Source organism: Diabrotica undecimpunctata, chromosome 4, assembly GCF_040954645.1.
Source record: "Diabrotica undecimpunctata isolate CICGRU chromosome 4, icDiaUnde3, whole genome shotgun sequence".
Lineage (NCBI taxonomy): Eukaryota > Metazoa > Arthropoda > Insecta > Coleoptera > Chrysomelidae > Diabrotica > Diabrotica undecimpunctata.
Window position 1 is genome coordinate 7,426,449 of NC_092806.1, and position 18,001 is coordinate 7,444,449.

At 35.3% G+C, this 18,001-nt stretch overlaps 1 protein-coding gene and 1 pseudogene across 1 annotated transcript in view; one reads left to right on the forward strand and one right to left on the reverse strand.

The window, feature by feature from the left end:
• The window catches only part of LOC140439091 (uncharacterized), a 347,460-nt gene that overhangs the window by 306,292 nt on the left and 23,167 nt on the right, over nt 1-18,001 (reverse strand). The gene's annotated exons all lie outside the window — the stretch shown is intronic.
• Nucleotides 5,784-15,775, forward strand: LOC140440246 (NSFL1 cofactor p47-like; annotated as a pseudogene).

Genomic DNA, 18,001 nt, shown 5'->3' on the forward strand with positions numbered 1-18,001 from the left:
ATCGACACATACCATCTTTTCGTAGATTTCAAATCGGTCTATGATAGTGTCCTAAGAAATAAATTGTATGAAGCCATGGATGAATTCCACATCACCGATAAACTGATAAGATTGGTTAAGGCTACAATGCGTAAAGTTGTTTGCAAAGTCGAAATACAGGGCGAACAATCACAGGCATTTGAAACGCATGTTGGGCTGCGACAGGGAGATGCGCTGGCGTGTCTCCTTTTTAACATATCTCTGGAAAAGGCGGTCAGGAATGCCCAAATAGGCAACAGAGAAAACATTTTTAATAAATCATCCCTAATTTTGGCATATGCAGATGATGTTGACCTAGTTGCCCGCACAACACGCAAGCTAGAAGAAATGTATACCACCTTGTCAAATGCCTCAAAAAATATGGTCACACAAGTAAATAAGGAGAAAACTAAGATAATGGCATCAAGATCCAACAATAGAGCAAGAAACATTGGCCACCAATTATTCACGTTGATACTCTACCTTTGAAGTGGTGGACAAATTCACATACTTAGGCTCCCTGATCACCAAGGACAACGTCATGACGGAAGAAATCAAGCGAAGAATAACTCTAGCAAACAAATGTTATTTTGGACTGAGTAGACATATGAGAAGCAGAAACTTAAGCCAAAAAACGAAAATAACCATATACAAAACTCTTATACAACCAGTGTTGACATATGGATCGAAGACATGAACCATTTCTAAGGCAGATAAAAACCTCCTGCTTATATTTGAACGAAGGATCCTGAGAAGAATATTAGGTGACATCTGTGAAGATGGTGTTTGGAGAAGGAGGTACAACTACGAGATATATCACAGATATAAACATATATTTGGTGGTAAAGACGTAGTATCTCTTATAAAAATAGGAAGACTAAGATAGGCAGGACATCTGGCAAGATCACAGCAGAACAACCCTCCTAGAAGAATCCTTATGTCACAACCTGTGGGAAGTAGAAGTAGGGGTAGACCAAAACTCAGATGGAGGGATGGTGTAGATGAGGATGATAGAAAAATAGGCGCAGCAAACTGGCAACAGTTGGCAATGAATAGAACTGACTGGCGTAATAGACTTGGGAAGGTCGAGGCTCTTTTATAGGGCTGTAGCACCAATGATGATGATGATTTGTCGTTTATTATATCATGACTATTTTTAGATAAAATTTAAAAAAAATATATCACGAAGATATTTCATTCTTATCTGTAAGTGCACCAACATTCTACGTGAAGATTTGAAACTGATATACTTTTAACGGCTCCAAGACATAATGTTATGCATTTATTCACCAAAGTATCTACCTATTTTAAATGACTGGAGGCTACTTGAGAGTATAGACAATATCCGTAATGAATAACATATATAATGTGTCGGAAGTTGTTGTGTTTGAACTTGACATTGATATTTACGAAATTACAAATATTGTTGCCATTAACGTACCATAAATCCTAACTAAAGCGATTTGTGTATTAGAATGGGAGGTTTTTGTTATTAACTAGTTCCTTTAAGTTAACTTAAGTTCCTTCTAATCAAAAGAAATTAAATTTCTTACTAATTCCGGCAAAATTTAATTTTCGGTTCATTTTTAGCTTATTCACAAACCTTTGGTCTATTTCGTCGGTTTGTAAACGTTAATTAAGTTTTGCAAAACCGTGGCTTGGTGTTTCTATTGAACGGACGTCTTAGCAAGCGTTTTTCTTTGCCTAACCTCCTCCTTCGATGTGTGGGTCAAATCGATTTTGCGCCTGCCAACGGCGTGTGGAAAACTCCGAACAATGGCCGTTATTTTTATGTGCATAAATAACATTTGTTCTGAAGAGGTGTTGCTGAAATAGGGAAAATGTGGATATAAACTTACGTTTATATTCACTTGAAAAAAGTTTACCTGAGTTCCTACGGCGTTCATTTGAATGTTTTGAGTGTGTTTTTTTATAGTTCTGGGTTTTATTCTCTAATTTAATGTCCCCAGATAGAACAAAATAAAAATTGGATCATTGTAGGTGGTTTATTCAAAACATCCGTTTAGGCAATACAACAGTTCTAATAAGACTGAGGTAGTCAAATATACTCGTAAACCGTAAAGATGTAAGACTAATTTATAACCTATACATTTAAACAAAATAACGGAAATTTGTTCTAAGATTGACGGGAATATCTAAATGCATACAAAGTTCCTCGGGAAAATGCGGAAGAAGACGGAATATATGCAGAACTTCTAAAATACGGAGGGAAGGCACTATACGGAAAAAAGATTTAGGGACTAATACAGAATATATGGAGCAAAGAAATAATGCCGAAGAATGGAACAAGGGAATTATAGTGACAATCCCAAAACAAGGGGGCCATAGAATATGCAAAAACTGCCGAGCAATTAATTTACTGAATGTAACATAAATAAATGACTGGTATAATTAGAAACAGGCTAACAATATATACAGAACAAAGCATAGGAGATTACCAGTACGGTTTCAGAAAAGGAAGATCCACGACAGAAGCTATACATACGCTAAAACAAATGATAGGGAAAACATACGAGTAAGACGGAAAAACCCATATATTTTTGACAAACTAAACAGAAGAGAAATGATCCAAGACTTACAAGAAAGTAATATACCAAATAAAATTATAAGAATGATAGAAACGCTACAAGAATTCTAAGTGCCACAAAAAATAGTTAAATTGGTAAAAATGATAATTATAAAAAAATTGTGGTGTAAAATGCAACAGTACAGTCCCAGAAGAATTCGAAGTGAAAAAAGGTGTTCGTCGAGAAGACCCGTTGTTTACATTGCTATTCAATATAGTTCTAGAAAAAATTGTAAGAGTTAGTGGGATAAATAAGTCCGGCATTCTTTTATAACAAAAACCACCAATGCTTAGTGTACGCTGATGATGTGGTTCTCATTGCAAGAAATGGAAAAGAACTGGCACAAAAAAACTGATTTGGGAAAGCTCTAAAATGGGACTGAAAGTTAATATTAATAAATCCAAATACATGGAAATCTGGAGAAGAAAAAATAATAAACGCCAGGGACTCCTGACTAAGAAAGAAATGGAGAGATGTTGTGACGGAAGATGTCAGAGGGATGGGAATCAGAGATGGAAGCTGACGCCTAAGAACAGAAAACGATAGAAATTATCCATCCAGTAATGGGTCTAAGCGGTATGTTAACGCTACATACATACATCCTATTATTATTGCTAGCTATGGTTTAGGTTTGTTTTGGATTGGAATCGAAATTAGATTGATTTCTGATAATTCATCTTTTTTTTTTTTTTAATTAAATGGTTGTAAAATCTGGTGGATAATTATTTTTTCTAAGATATCTTTAATTTTTTCAGATTTTCGGAATGGTTTTGTGGGCTATATAAATTCTAAGATATGGACGTCTCTCGCTAAACTTAAGAACGCTATATTATAAATACACAAGCTACCAATGCTTACTGCCTATAACGAAGAAGAAAAATCTATTGGTATGGTTTGAATGTTTGTTCATTACCATGTAAATGACCACTCCCAAAAATACGTGGAAGATCTCAGTTGTGCGGAACCAAAATCCCAAACTTTATAGACAGTTTATAAAATAAAAAACGTTATTAAAAAGCTGAAATGTATATTGCAAATTTTTAATTGCTATTTCCTTTTTGTTTAATTTTCTTCACTTATTTGAAATTTGTAAAAAATATTTTAAAAACATAACTTTTCAATTCAAAAACTATTATTGATCTTGGATCTGAAAATAAATAAAATAGTAACAACATAAACATCTATAATAAATAAGATGTATTTTTAGCACCAAAGCATAACATGTAAATTTCGTGAACTATTTCCGTGATGCATATAAAAAACCGGGCAACATTATGGTATGTATGACAGTGAGTCATCTTAAAAATTTCAGACTTCTCTTGAACTTCCGTTTGAACTTGACACTGCCATAAATTAATGTCTTAATGCTCGAAGTGTGTTTTTTATTTGCGAGTAGACATTAGAGCTCGTTCAAAATTTTACTAGAAGGTACACGATTATTTACTTTGCAATATTATCTTCTCACTTTTAAAAAATGTCATTCTTAATTCGAAGTCAGTTTGAAAGTAAAAATATCGAACCCATCAAATTTACATAATCCAGCAATCTTTTCAAAGTATATTTTTTAAAATTATATTTGGAATATGAATATAATCTGATTTTCTATATTAAGAGAAGACCGGAGATACCCTGGGATGCAAAATTAACCAGACACTCAGATTTTTCTTAAAAGCTGGCTTTAAAAGAGTTTAAGATGTTCCCAATTGAGTATTTAATAATAAACAAAATTTTCAAAAGTCAAATTTATTTCTACTCAAGATCGTGGTACGCTACAATAAATCAAAAGCGTTTATCGATCTCTCTGACCAGATGAATGCCTACTCTCTGTACTTGAGGAGAACTCTCAAATAGTACCGCCGTCTCATTCTGGATTGCATAGTAGGCACAACCATGATAAATGCATTTGTTATGTACAATGCAAACAATTCAAATAATAAGCTTAGTGTGACGGACTTCAGGCATAAGGTTGCTAAAGAACTTCTCTATCCTACCGAAGAAGCACCCCTGGCACCAGCCCCACCACCTGTCAGAGAACACATATTGCAAGCTATTGAGGGAGTTTATCAGAAAGTAAAGAGGAGGTGCACTGGTTGCTATGAACGTCTTAAGCGTGAACGAGATCGTAAATATGCTGCAGCTCAGACCAAAAAAGTCATCACCAAATGTCCATCTTGTGACAAATGCTTCTGCCTTTCTTGTTTCAATAAAAAACATCCTTAAATTAAGTCACATGCATAAGTTGAATGTGCTAAGACGTGTTTAGTTTTATTATAAGCATTGTATTGCTAGTTTTGTTAGTTCGATTTTCATAGTTTGTTTTTGTAAATTGTATGATTCTTTATTTTGTCCATAATAAAAAACAATTAACTGTATCATCTTGACTTAATTATTCATATTTTCCTTCCAAAATTCTGTAGACCATTGTATGCTTAATACACATGCTATCAGAGGACCAAGTAGACCAAGGTGTAGCCTGGTACGGCAACATTTTCTCCAAAAGAAATACATTGAAACGTGATCTCAATAGAAGCCACACGTACAGAATTACAACAGTGTCGTATGGCCCCCACGGGGATCACACGTACCCAAGTTCAAATGGCAGTTTGATCCCCATAGGGGTCACATGCACCAGACTATAGGATACTATGATCCCCATAGGGGTCACGTGGTGTCCAATGTGTTAAAAGAGTTTAAAATGTTCCCAATTGAGTATTTAATAATTAACAAAATTTAAAAGTCAAATTTATTACAACTTAAGAACGTTACACAGAAAAAAACAATAAACAATTCAAAAAATCTGAAAATCTGCAAAGAAACAAAAATTTCTATTTTTTTTTTAATATTCATTTGTCTTTATTAGTCTTTATTAAGTTACGATAAGTAGAAGTTCTATGGAAAATAACAATATACAAAACGCAAAATGAGTGCGTCGAAAATAATAAAAACGTACCATTTTAATAGTGATTGGAAATACTTGTTTGACTAATTTGTCGATTTTCGGTGACACTGCCCAAGCACAGGAATTTAGAAAGGCATTATAAAACTCTGGATAAAAGTATGAAAATGATTTTTCGCCAAAGAGTAGTTAAGAAGTCGAAAATTGTAAGATTTGTAGAGTAGTTTGAAGGGAGAACAATCCATTTTCTTTATACCAGCCAAACAATCAGTACTACATCAATGGCGTCTATAAAAATTTTCTACATAGGGACTGAACACAAGAAACCTTTCAAAGACGAAACCGTAGTGAAAGAAGCATTTATTGAAGCGCCTAAAGTATTATTTGATGACTTTGTGGTGAGTTATCCAGTCCAACTGTAACCAGACGAATCGAGATCAAGACCAAGGATTTAGAATCTCAACTTAAAAGTGACAGTATGGAATCCATATAGTTTTCTTTTCAGTTGGATGCGTCCACCGATAGAATTGATGCTGCCAATTATGTATTTTTATCCGGATGGTGTTTCTTGATATTCCGGCTAAAGAAGAATTATTAACAGTGCTACCTCTGAAAAGAAAAACTCGCGAAAAAATATGTACACAGACTTTCTAAATTTTGTAAAGCAATGTGAGCTACCAAGTCACAAACTCGTGTACATTACAACAGATGGAGCACTTTCCATGACTGGCAACAAAAATGGATTTGTTAGATTATATCGAGCTAACGATGACTTCCCTTCATTTTCAGAATTATTACAGATAATTTTAGATATTTATAATATAACTAAATGCTAGAGATCTGATATCAAATTTTGGTCTTTTATATCCAAAAACAAATATCCATGTTTGAAACAAATAGCACTTCAGTTAACAGGAATGTTCGGATCAACATACTTCTGCGAGTCTGCATTTTCAGAAATGAAAATGCGGTTGGGACTCAATAATTAAGTACCGTCTTATGAAAAGTTTGTGGAATATTAGTAGTAGATGCTTTAGACTCCGCCTGAAATGACTGTTGGGTGGATCGAGTAGCTTAACAGTCTTTCTTGCCGGTCCCAAGCCCGGATAAAGGAGGAGGGTTAAGCAGAATGCCAACAACCCGCCCTTATAAAAACAGTCTGTTATGAAAACTGCAAGTTTGCCTCGGAATCGAACAGACGCATATGGAAAACGACAATCGCAATGGAAAAGGACTTTGAATGTTGGAACATGGAATGTTCTAAGTTGGTACCTGACGGGAGCATCTATACATGCAATAAAACAGTTAGAAAAAGTAGGAATGGACATTACATCAAAACAAGAACTAAGGTGGCTAGACACGGCAAACATAAAAATAGACAAGGCGGTCATTTTCTACAGTGTAAACCAGACAGGAAAACACGAATTTGGCACAGGTTTAAATTTAGAGAGAAAAAAAGGAAGTACGAACAACAGAAATAGGAAGAAATGGAAAGGAATAGGCAACAGTCAAATAGTCGAGCATTTTACAAATCAGTGTTAAATGAAAAGAAAGGCTTCAGACCTAGATGCGTGTCTGTACTCAGAAAAAATGGACCACAAAATAGATAAAACATTGCAAGCAATTAACAAATTGAAGAACGGAAAAGCTTCAGGCTCTGACAATATACTGGCTGAATTCCTTAAGTATGGAGGAGAAACTCTAGATAGACAAATACACAAACTAATAACACTTATATGGAAAGAAGAGAAAATACCAACAAAATGGCGCGAAAGTGTAATAATCCTCATCCATAAAAAGAGAAAACCAAGTGCTATAATTATAGAGGCATCTCCCTTTTTAATACGGCATATAAAGTCTTATTGAACATCCTATTAAGTAGGCTGACAGCGTTTGCAGACAATTTCATGGGGGAATACCAAGTCAGTTTCAGAAAACATAGATAGATCCATAACCTCTTCATAGATTTCCGGTAAGCGTACGACAGCATTATAAGTGATCAGATGTGGAATGCAATGGCAGAACTTAGTGTTTTAAAAAAAAAAAACCAGCTTGTTAAGTTATGTGTGAATAGCTGTAGATCCAGAATACAGATAGGTAACAAACTCTCAGAATCTTTCTAAATAAGCAGTGGATTGAAACAAGGAGGTGCGATGGGACCTCTCCTCTCTAATATAATCCTGGAGAAAATAGTAACAGTAGCACAACTTAAAACAGAATTACTGACAGTAAATGGACCAAAATTACTACTAACATACGCAGATGACATTGACATTGTGGGAAACACAGTCACCAATGTTTAGGAGACTTTTAATAAATTGGAGGTAGAGGCAAAGAAAACTGGTTTAAGGGTAAACGAAGACAAAACCAAATACATGTGCATTAACAGACAAAAGAGACGAGATAGAATAGGGCAAAATGTTACAATAAACCCATATAACTTTGAAAGAGTGGAGAGTTTTAAATATCTCGGAGCAACAATCACTGCAGATAACGATATTGCGGAAGAGATTAAAGGAAGAATTCAGGCAGCAAACAGATGTATGTGGACGTGGACCCTGACCAAAGAAACTGAAAGAAAACTTAGATGTTTTGAAGATGTTTTGAGAGGAAAATCCTCAGAAGAATCTTTGGGCCTTATCACGACATCAATAGCAACCAATACCGAACGAGAACAAATTTTGAGGTCAAGCAGATGTATAGAGCGAGCGATATAGTCGAAGAGATTAAATCCCAACGTCTAATATGGGCTGGCCATGTCCATAGACTCCCTAATAACCGCCTTGCCAAGGTAATATGGGAAGAAGCCCCCACAAGAAGAAGGCCCTTAGGACGTCCACGAATGCGATGGAGAGACAATATATAATCAGATCTAAGAACAATGGGGCTACCCACTGACCCAACTATTATGGACGACCGTTCAAAATGGAAGCAAGTTGTGCAGTCAGCCAAAACCCACCCCGGGTTGTAGTGCTACGAGAAGAAGAAGAAGATGCTTGATTAGATACCTTATATAAAATTAGATTTTGTTTTTTTTAACATTTACAATTAAAGCATTTTCATAAATCTGCGTATTTTAGAGTTATCGGTAGTCGATCGTTTGTCCTCTTAAATATTTTGCAGTAGATGGTAGACACTACGCTAAATCTGAGCACCCCTGATATAGACGGTCTGCTTGCTTAATACATTTCTAATTTTATATCTACTGGACAAAATGCTTTAAATATCCACTGTATGTCTTTACGTTAAAGTTTTGACATTTTTACATTTCAGTTTGTTCACCGCATCCTTATATTGTATTTTTTTATGGCCGTCGTACCTTTTATGTAGACTGCCACACATAAAATACTGTAATGTGCTACCCATTGGCGGATATCAAATGAAATAGCATCGCCATCATGTACGGTAATTCTAGACAGCGATATCGATAATTCTTGGATGTTTCAGATTTATTGGAGGGATAACGACGATATTTTTTCAAAAAAAAAACGACGGATAGAGGCCGCATTCTTTGGTTTTAATAAATATCCAGAAAACATGCTAGAAGCTTGTAAAATGAAAAAAAGGAGAATTTATATAAAAACTCGCGGTCTTTGTAAAATGGTATAAAAGTTTAACAGAAATCCTTGACAAATATTCGTATTTGGAGGATAAAGAATCCTCCAACATCTTCTTCTTAGAGTGCCATATCCCTACGGAACGTCGGCGACTACCATGCTTATAATATTGTTATACTGATCTCGGTCTTGCGCTACGTGTAGCAATTGGTCCGCTGTCAAACCTGTCCACTGCCGCAAATTCCTCAACCAAGAGAGTTTCTTCCGTCCTATCCATTTCTTTCCTTCGATTTTACCGTTGAGAATTAGCCGAAGGAACTCATATCTTGGTCCTCTGATTATATGTCCAAGATATTCTAGTTTACGCCTCTTAATAATATTTAATAGAGTTCGTTGATGTCCCATTCTTCGAAGAACTTCTTCGTTTCTGGTTCTGCTAGTCCATGGAATTTTTAGTATCCTTCGATACAATCACATCTCAAACGCCTCGATTTTATTCATGATATCGGCGTTTAAAGTCCAAGTTTCACATCCATACAAAAGTACAGACCACACGTAACATCTTGTAAACTTTTCACGGATTTCCAAATTTAATGAGTTATTGGATAATAGAGGCTTGAATTTTTGAAATGAGTTTCTTGCCTGTTCAATTCTACATCGAATTTCGAAGGATGGATCCAGATTTTGGGTAATCCAACATTAAAGGTATTTGAATCTCTGAACTCTCTGCAGCGGTTGTTGGTTTAATATCAGTTGGGTTGCGCCGATATCCACTTTACTGGTCACCATGTATTTAGTACATACAAAACGCAAAATAGGTGATCAGTAAAGAGAGATATACTGTTAAAAAAAACTTAAATTTCTACGGAATAAAGCATTGTATGTGAAGAACCACAAGGTTCAGTATTTCTTTTTGCTAATGATACCAGTATCACCTGGAGAATCTCTAATATTGCAACTATTCATGCAACTATAACTTCTGATCTACTTAAAATAAAAACCTGGTCCGACTCTCGAATTTACTCTCTTTTAACGTGGATTAGCAAGTATTAAGAAGACAGTAGCATTATCCTATAAAGGAGCTCTTCAACCATTGCTTCTTAATAACAGCCAGATCAGTATCGTTTATATAGCACAGTTTCAAATGAGGCTCTATATGTCACTGAAGCCTTGATACCGATCGTTTTGTTGTACAAAGAGCAAGCGAGAGTGTATGCGAGGAGGATGGATGTAAATATAGATAAAAATGAGAGAGAAAGAACGATAGTAGAGTGGCAGAGAGAATGACGTAATTTCAGGAGACTAGACTACTTCCTGACAAAGTTTCTGACCGGACATGGTAGTTTTGGCACCTTCACAAATAGAATAGGTAAATCTGCCTCGGCAGAATGTACTGTTTGTGAGGTACCAGATACTCCCGCCCACATTTTTACTGCCAGAGATCGGCAAATAAGAGAGTAGATTTCAAGAGGCGAATGGGTTTCGGGCTGAATGAATGAAACGTTGTAAACATAATGTTGAGAGGAGTGAAAGAATGGAGAGAAGTACACTGCCTGATTTCTGGGGTGATGAAGAAAAAGGAGCAGGAGAACAGAGGAGGAAATTGAGCCAGGGATCTAAAATTTATGGTTAATATTATTTATTGGTTTATGGCCTAACGTCTGAAACATTTTCTGATTTTGTGATTATCCAAATGCAATGACTCTATAAATATTAAACTGAAATAAAGTTCGTGTGATCTTCTTCGATTACTCTGGTACTAAATGTTAATTCAACAGGTGGACAAAGATATGATCTGTAATTGTAAAAGATCGCAGAGCTCTCCAAGTTTTTTATGTACCATACAGATATAAAATTAGATAACTTACAGTTGTTGGTACTTTGCCTCTTGAAAATTCAAATACTGACTCTACACTTAAACAAATCTCAGGAGATTGATTGTATGACTTAAGAATAAATCTGTATTTAGATTAAAGAATGATATGACGACGATATATTATTTCTTAATAGAAGTACACTAAGATTATTGCATTTAGAAAAACATCGACTTATATCGTGAGAGAAAGTCGGTCTCACCCCTAAGAGAACTCCGCCAAAAGTGATTTCACTTCCTTCAGAAAAATCACACCGCCCCTAAGAAATATCAGTGACATATGCCAAACTTTCTCTGATTCCTAAAATTGGTAGCTAGCAACCAAGCCAACTTTCTCCTCATTGAGATCTCTTATTTAGCGAAAGAGTTTTGAAAATAAAGTTTTAGAGCTACTAATTTAGCTAATAAATGAAACACTGGTATCGAAGGGAGACGTGAGAACCACGAAGTAAATGAAACGACCAAGTAGAAGAAGATTTAAGAATATAAAACTGGAGGATAATAATTATTAGCGGGTAAAAAAATGGAAAAGTATATTCCATCAGGCGAAAACACACCAATAAGTGTTAGGAAAAAAAAATAAGGATTCATTCATTTTGTTAAATTGGATAATAAGATTTACACAGTATTATAACATTATATTTAATTTCTGAAACTCTACAAACTTAGAGGTCCTTCCTTTAAATTATTTCTTTATTTTCAAGCCATACCTCCATGAGCAGAATTTCCTAATCAGATATTACAATCAGTACACAAGTCTAAATTCAATCAAAGCAGAGGTTCCACAGGGTAGTGATCTGGGACCTGTTCTCTAACTGATATTTACAGTTGATCTACCTAGGAGCAACGATATCATCACAGTAACGTATGCAGGCGAAAAAGCAATTTTAGCTTCACACCCAAACCCCAACGTCGCTTTTCAGCTGCTGCAGGCAGCTAGAAGAAGCATATATTCATGAAAAGAAAACAACTGGGCTTAAACTTAGAAGACTTTACTGGTTACCAGATAAAAGATCACAACTATCTCTACATTACAATATATTAGTGTATAAATCAGTCATGAAACCAGTATGGAGTTATGGGATCAGCTGTGGGGAGCAGGGTCCACGTATCTTGGAGAGGTTGCAATCAAAAGTCCCACGCGTCATTACAAATGCACCATGGTATATATCTACTCAGGTCAATACGCATGACCTTCAAGTCAAGACTATTCTTTTGTGAACAAGAGATCACAAATTGCTCCCAAAAATATGCTATGAAGCTTGAAAACCATCCTAACAATCTTTGCAACGAACCTTATGAGGCCACTACCAAATCGAAGACTAAAGCGACACACTCCCAGTTTATTTTTTTTGTAGATTCCAATGTCACTAATACTTTTTATTTTATTTTTATAATAAGAAAATATCATGAGGGTCATTCTTTTTGAAGATTAGAATAACTTTTACCATTTTAAATATGGATGGAAATTGGCTGGTTGTTATTGAGAGATTAACTAAATGGGTTAAAGGAATGGATATATGATCACTTATTAGTTTTATTATTTTTACAGATATATTATCAATATCAGTGCAAGGCTTATTTTTCAGTTGATCGATTGTATTTTTTATTTCAATTGGAGTTACGGGTAAAAAGAAAAATGTTTTGTTACACATTTTTGAGGTAGTACAAGAAGAAGGCAACGATGTGCCAAAATGAGTTTGAAGATTGCATTCTGGAATTGTAGCAAAATATGAGGCAAACGAATTAGCAATATCACAAGACTTGGTAATAATTTTATTATCATAATGTAGAATAATATCAGACCTGATCTTTTGCCTACCGGTTTCACTGTTTACTAAATTCCAAATTGTTTTTGGTATATTGTAAGATTTTTAATTAAGTCACTATGAGAGTTTTTTTAGTATTTATTAATACAGAATTATATTCTTTTTTTACCTGCTTATAGGTATCTTGAGACTCAAGACTTCTTATATTTTTTGCTATCCAGTGTAGATTTTTCAGTTTTTCACTAGCGTGTCTTATCTCATTTGTTACCCATGTAGCCTTATTTGTTTTTTGTGCTTTATACCGTGTTTTATTGGACAATATAAATTTAGATTGTAATCTAAAATGCTAACAAATGAATTTGTGGCATATTCAGCATTCAATTGTGAATAAACTTCATCAAAAACTGTAGAAGAAATCCCTGCTTTAAACATCAACATATTTTCATCTGACATATCCCTGTAACTGATGGCTTTTTTTATCTTTTTTCGATACTTTATTGGCTTGCAAATTTACACTAAGTGAAAATACTTTATGGTCACTGAAGTGCCCCTCGAAAACATTTGATTTATAAAGGTAGTTTATAAAGGTAGTTATAAAGATAAGACAGTAATTTTTTAAATCTGTTATGTCTCCTTGCTTGTGAAATAAAGTAATGACTGCATTATTCCATTGAGAAGGAGTTTTTCATTGGTAGATGCATTCAGTGAAAAGCTTGGCCAAAGCATGGATCATTTTATTTCTACCTAGTTTGATCGCTTTGATTGCTACTCCGTCATCGCCAGTGCCGTTTTAATTTCGTATGGAGTTATTTCTGGCGTTAATTCTGATCCCTGGTTTGTGATTTTGGGCAAGGCTGATCTAGCCTTTCGTCGGTGCTCTCATACATTTCGCGATAAAAGGATTCAACAACCTCAAAGATTTTGGTCCTATCAGTAGTAATGTTTTCATCTTTGTTTTTATTGTGTACATATTTTTGTTGCCTATGTTGTTCGTATTTCGCCTCGAAACTTTTAAACTTTTATTTTCTTGAATTATTTTAGTTATTTCTCTTTTAATGTTTCTCTTATAACGAAAATAATAAACTAATATCTGCAATACGATTTTTATTATTTTGTTTATTAGAGTATTTTTAGAATGACATCAGATATAACAACTGTTCTACAAATGTCGACAGCCACATAAAAAATTAGTCATTTTCACAAACATAAAAATTAATTATTACATTAAACAAGTAGGCACCGTATTGTTTTCATTCAAATAATCACAAGCCGACAATTTGCATAATAACAGCATATATTTCATAAATGTACAGTAAACCCGCCACTGGCACAAAATGTGTGCGAACATTATTCACATGAGTCATATTCCTGGTTTAATGTTTTATAGAGTCATAATCCAATCATGAATTCCGAATCTGTCCCGCTTCGTCATAGTATGCTTTGTCTGCTATCGACTGAATCCAAACGGCAATTTTGTTTATCGCTAGTGATTAAGTTAGCGATTAGAATATTCATTGTAAAAAATATTTCATACTTAAGAGTTTTAATATTAATTGAGGGGACGCTTAGAATTTTTAAATACAGTTATCTTGACTAGACATAGACATTGTAAAATCACAAAAGCCTTATTAGGTGAGCAGAAACTCTGCAGATGAAAACTGAGATGATAATCCAATAGTGTGAGGAAGATTTATTTCACCGTAGTGAAGATGACTAGGACTGAATATATTCAGTAAATGTTTAAAAACAAATAAAGAGGAAATATTGTCATAGTGGACTCAGAGGGAGGACTAATCGTAAATAAAGGGAAAATAATAAAAGCAGATGAACAACTTAAACATAAGGAAGTCTTAGGCAAAGGTAATGCTGCAGTTAAATTGGAAAAATACTAACAAACAAAGTAAAAATAATAGACTATGTATATAACAAGATCTGCAACTTGCAATCTTTGCTACTATTAACACTATTAATAGCTCTAGTGAAGAAGACGAAGAAAAGGGCCAATCCAAGTATGCCAGAGGCTCTGAGACTGGTGGCCAACAAGTTTCATCATCATCATCACGTAGCGCTAGAACCCTGGGTGGGTATTCGCTGACTGTACAACTTTTTTCCAATTTGTTCGGTCTTCCATCAACCTAGGGTCAAATGGAATGTTCATTTTCCGGAGATCTGCTTGAATGTTATCTCTCCATCGCATTCTGGGACGTCCGAGTGGTCTTTTGCCTGTGGGAATCTCCTCCCATACCAGTTTTACAAGTCTCTCGTTATGCAGTCTGTGCACGTGGCCTGCCTATCTTAGTCGCTGTGATTTAATTTCTTGGACAATATCGGCGTCATTGTAGAGTGCTTTTAATTCGATATTGGTTCTGATCTTATACTGGTTTGTGGTGATGTCATGTTGGCCAACAAGTTTAGGACCTCCAAAAAGAAGGACTTTGTTGCAGACATTTTAAGTCAGTGCAAGAACCCGGAGTTGAAATCCTGGAACCAAGTGCTTCTACGTCTAGTTCTAGAGCATTTACAGGAACAGGATAAACTTGGGCCAAGATGACAATGACTCTGTAGCAGTCTTCGGCGTTCCTGAACCAATGTATTCTTCTGAAGTAACATTAACACTGTGGAAAAATGGTTTTACTGTAAATAACAGTGATGTCATTTACAGTACAGTGTCAAATCAAGTAATTTCTTGATTCTATCCTCGAATGGGAAATACCCCAAGAACTACGAAGAGGTGCATCAGAAGTTCATTTAGCCATGGAAGATTATCGAATGGAGGCTTTTAAAGAAAGAAAAATTAAACTAAAAGCCTTCCAATGACAAGATTATACTTTAGGAAGCCCATCACCAGCAGTTGTTTGTACATGCAAAGAAGAAGATAAACCAAATAATAAAGCAAAAGCTAGAGAACTACTGAAATTAGATAGTATCCAACCAACTACTAATTTACAGATTCGGCTTGCAGATGGTTCAAGATTAGTTGTCAAGTCATGTCAAGTTATCCTTCGAAAGTTTTGGATGACACTCAGACAATTGCAGCTGCTGGTTTACTTAATTCGCTATTATGTAGAAATTAGTTTAAACTGTCTGAATAAACTCCTTGCAGATTATATATATATATATATATATATATATATATATATATATATATTTATATATATATATATATATATATATCTACTTAGAGAGATGTCTAAAAATTAAACATCTTAACTAATACTCGATGGAGATCATCAATGTAAACGATCAGATCATGTCCGGTAGCGATATATGAATCAGATCATATTCCCATCCTAGCTAAAATAAAATTCAAACTTAAAACATATAATAAAACGCACAGAAATATAGAACCTATAAATAAGAAATAAGGAAGATCTCCTCCAACAAGTTGCCCTCTATTCTTAATGATTTACGAAGAAAATTTTCAACTAAATAGATCGATAAAATCACTATATTAGACTTAGCAACTTAGGTTACATTAAATAGGTAGTTCATTTGATCCACTCATGATTATTTTACCACATCAATAGATTATTGGATTATTGGTAGATTTCTGAATAAAAAGAATAAAAAAAAATCTGCAAAAGACCTTTCCATTCTATTGCTCTACAGGCCAATTCGAGCCTTAGTCTCCCTCAGCAAATCTCTCCATTCTTTACGGTCTGTAGGCATTCTCCTCCTCGATCGATTGTCAAGGAAATTTCTTGCGTCCTCATACACTTCAACCTCACATCTCTTTCTTGGTCTTCCAAACTGTGTTTGTAAAATAGGTAGGGCGAGTCACTTAGGCCACTAGTTAAAAAACCAACTGTCTAGCGTAGGTTGTTCGTGGTCATTCCCAAGTACTCCTTTGATGCTGACTTTTTAAGATTACTTAGTGTTACCTTGGCAAGTCTAGATCCTTGCCTTTCTTCCCATAGTTTTAAAGTTTGCGTGTGGAAGTGACATTTGGCAATTTCCGCAATTGTTGTAGTTGACTAACCAAAAAGATCCCTAGGTCCTAAGGTCTTAAGCCTGCCACGTTCCTAATTGGTCAGCAATGAAATTGCCTTTATTCCTATTGTGTCCTTTAACCCAACTCAACATTAGAAGAAAAGATAACGTACAGTGTATAAATGAATCGACATAAAATAGACAAATAGAATGGAATAAACACATAAGCAGAATGAAGGAGAATAGCAAGAGATAAGTCACCAATCGGCAGAAGAAGTATCGGACGACTGCGTAAAAGATGGAGAGACAACCTTCCATAGAGGTATTAATCCACCAATGAACAAGCGGAATTGCTTATAAAGAGGAAGAAGAAGAAGAAAAACCCAACTCAGGATGATGTTTTTACCATCTGAAGCTTTGAGTTACTGACTCCTGACGCTTTATTACTAACTCTAACGTGCTCTATTCAATGTTAATAGCGCTTGTCCGCTATTTGTGCAGATTATTAGGGTTTTTCCGGCTATACCTTTTTGAGTTATCTCTTTTGCGGCTATAAAGATACCACCAGCCTCCTGCCTGAACTACGTTGGCATTTTTGCCCATACCCCCCTTTATTCTTAGGTTTAGTGATCTGGAGTATATCCCGCGTCCTGAGCCTTCTTCCATTTTGGAGCCATCGGTGTATATACAATACGCATTTGTCACGTTTGACTCCCTACACTGTCTTGTTTAGATATTGTAGGGTTTGTCAAAAACAAACTTAGCTTTAATTGAGTCGCAGCTTGCCTGCAGCAGGGGTAGCGCATCCAGCTCTCCCACGTCAGAATCGAGTTCTTAATTATCCCATTCCTACACCAAGGTTTGCACCCATTGTCACCAGCGTCATCCCTTTGACATATATATCTAGAGGGGTAATTCCAATGAGTTGTTCATTGCAGCAGTTGGTGTTGTTATTATGGCATTTGTTATTTATAGACAAGCTAACCGCTGAATATTTGTTGATCGCTGTTGCCTGTAGCACTTTTGGTACCCAAGCAATAGCTCCGTAAGTTAGCCTCAGCCTAATGACAGCAATGTAGATCTAAGCGATCGCCCTGGACGAATGATCCCAGGTGCGTTAGGCCGTTCGTCGACACTGCTCATAGGCCATAAGTTAAACAAATAGACAAAGGCAGCGACAAACACAATTTGGTTTTAGTAATAGTTTTGGAATGAGAGAAGCACTTTTTCAATAACGTGTAATGATAGAACGTTAATGCCATTAGAAGAAGAAGACCAGTTGAAAGAAGAAAAAGAGAAAAACTGAAACAGACATAGTTAGGAAACGTTTAAAGAGCAATGTTTGAAAGGAGTTTCCAGGCTAGCGATTG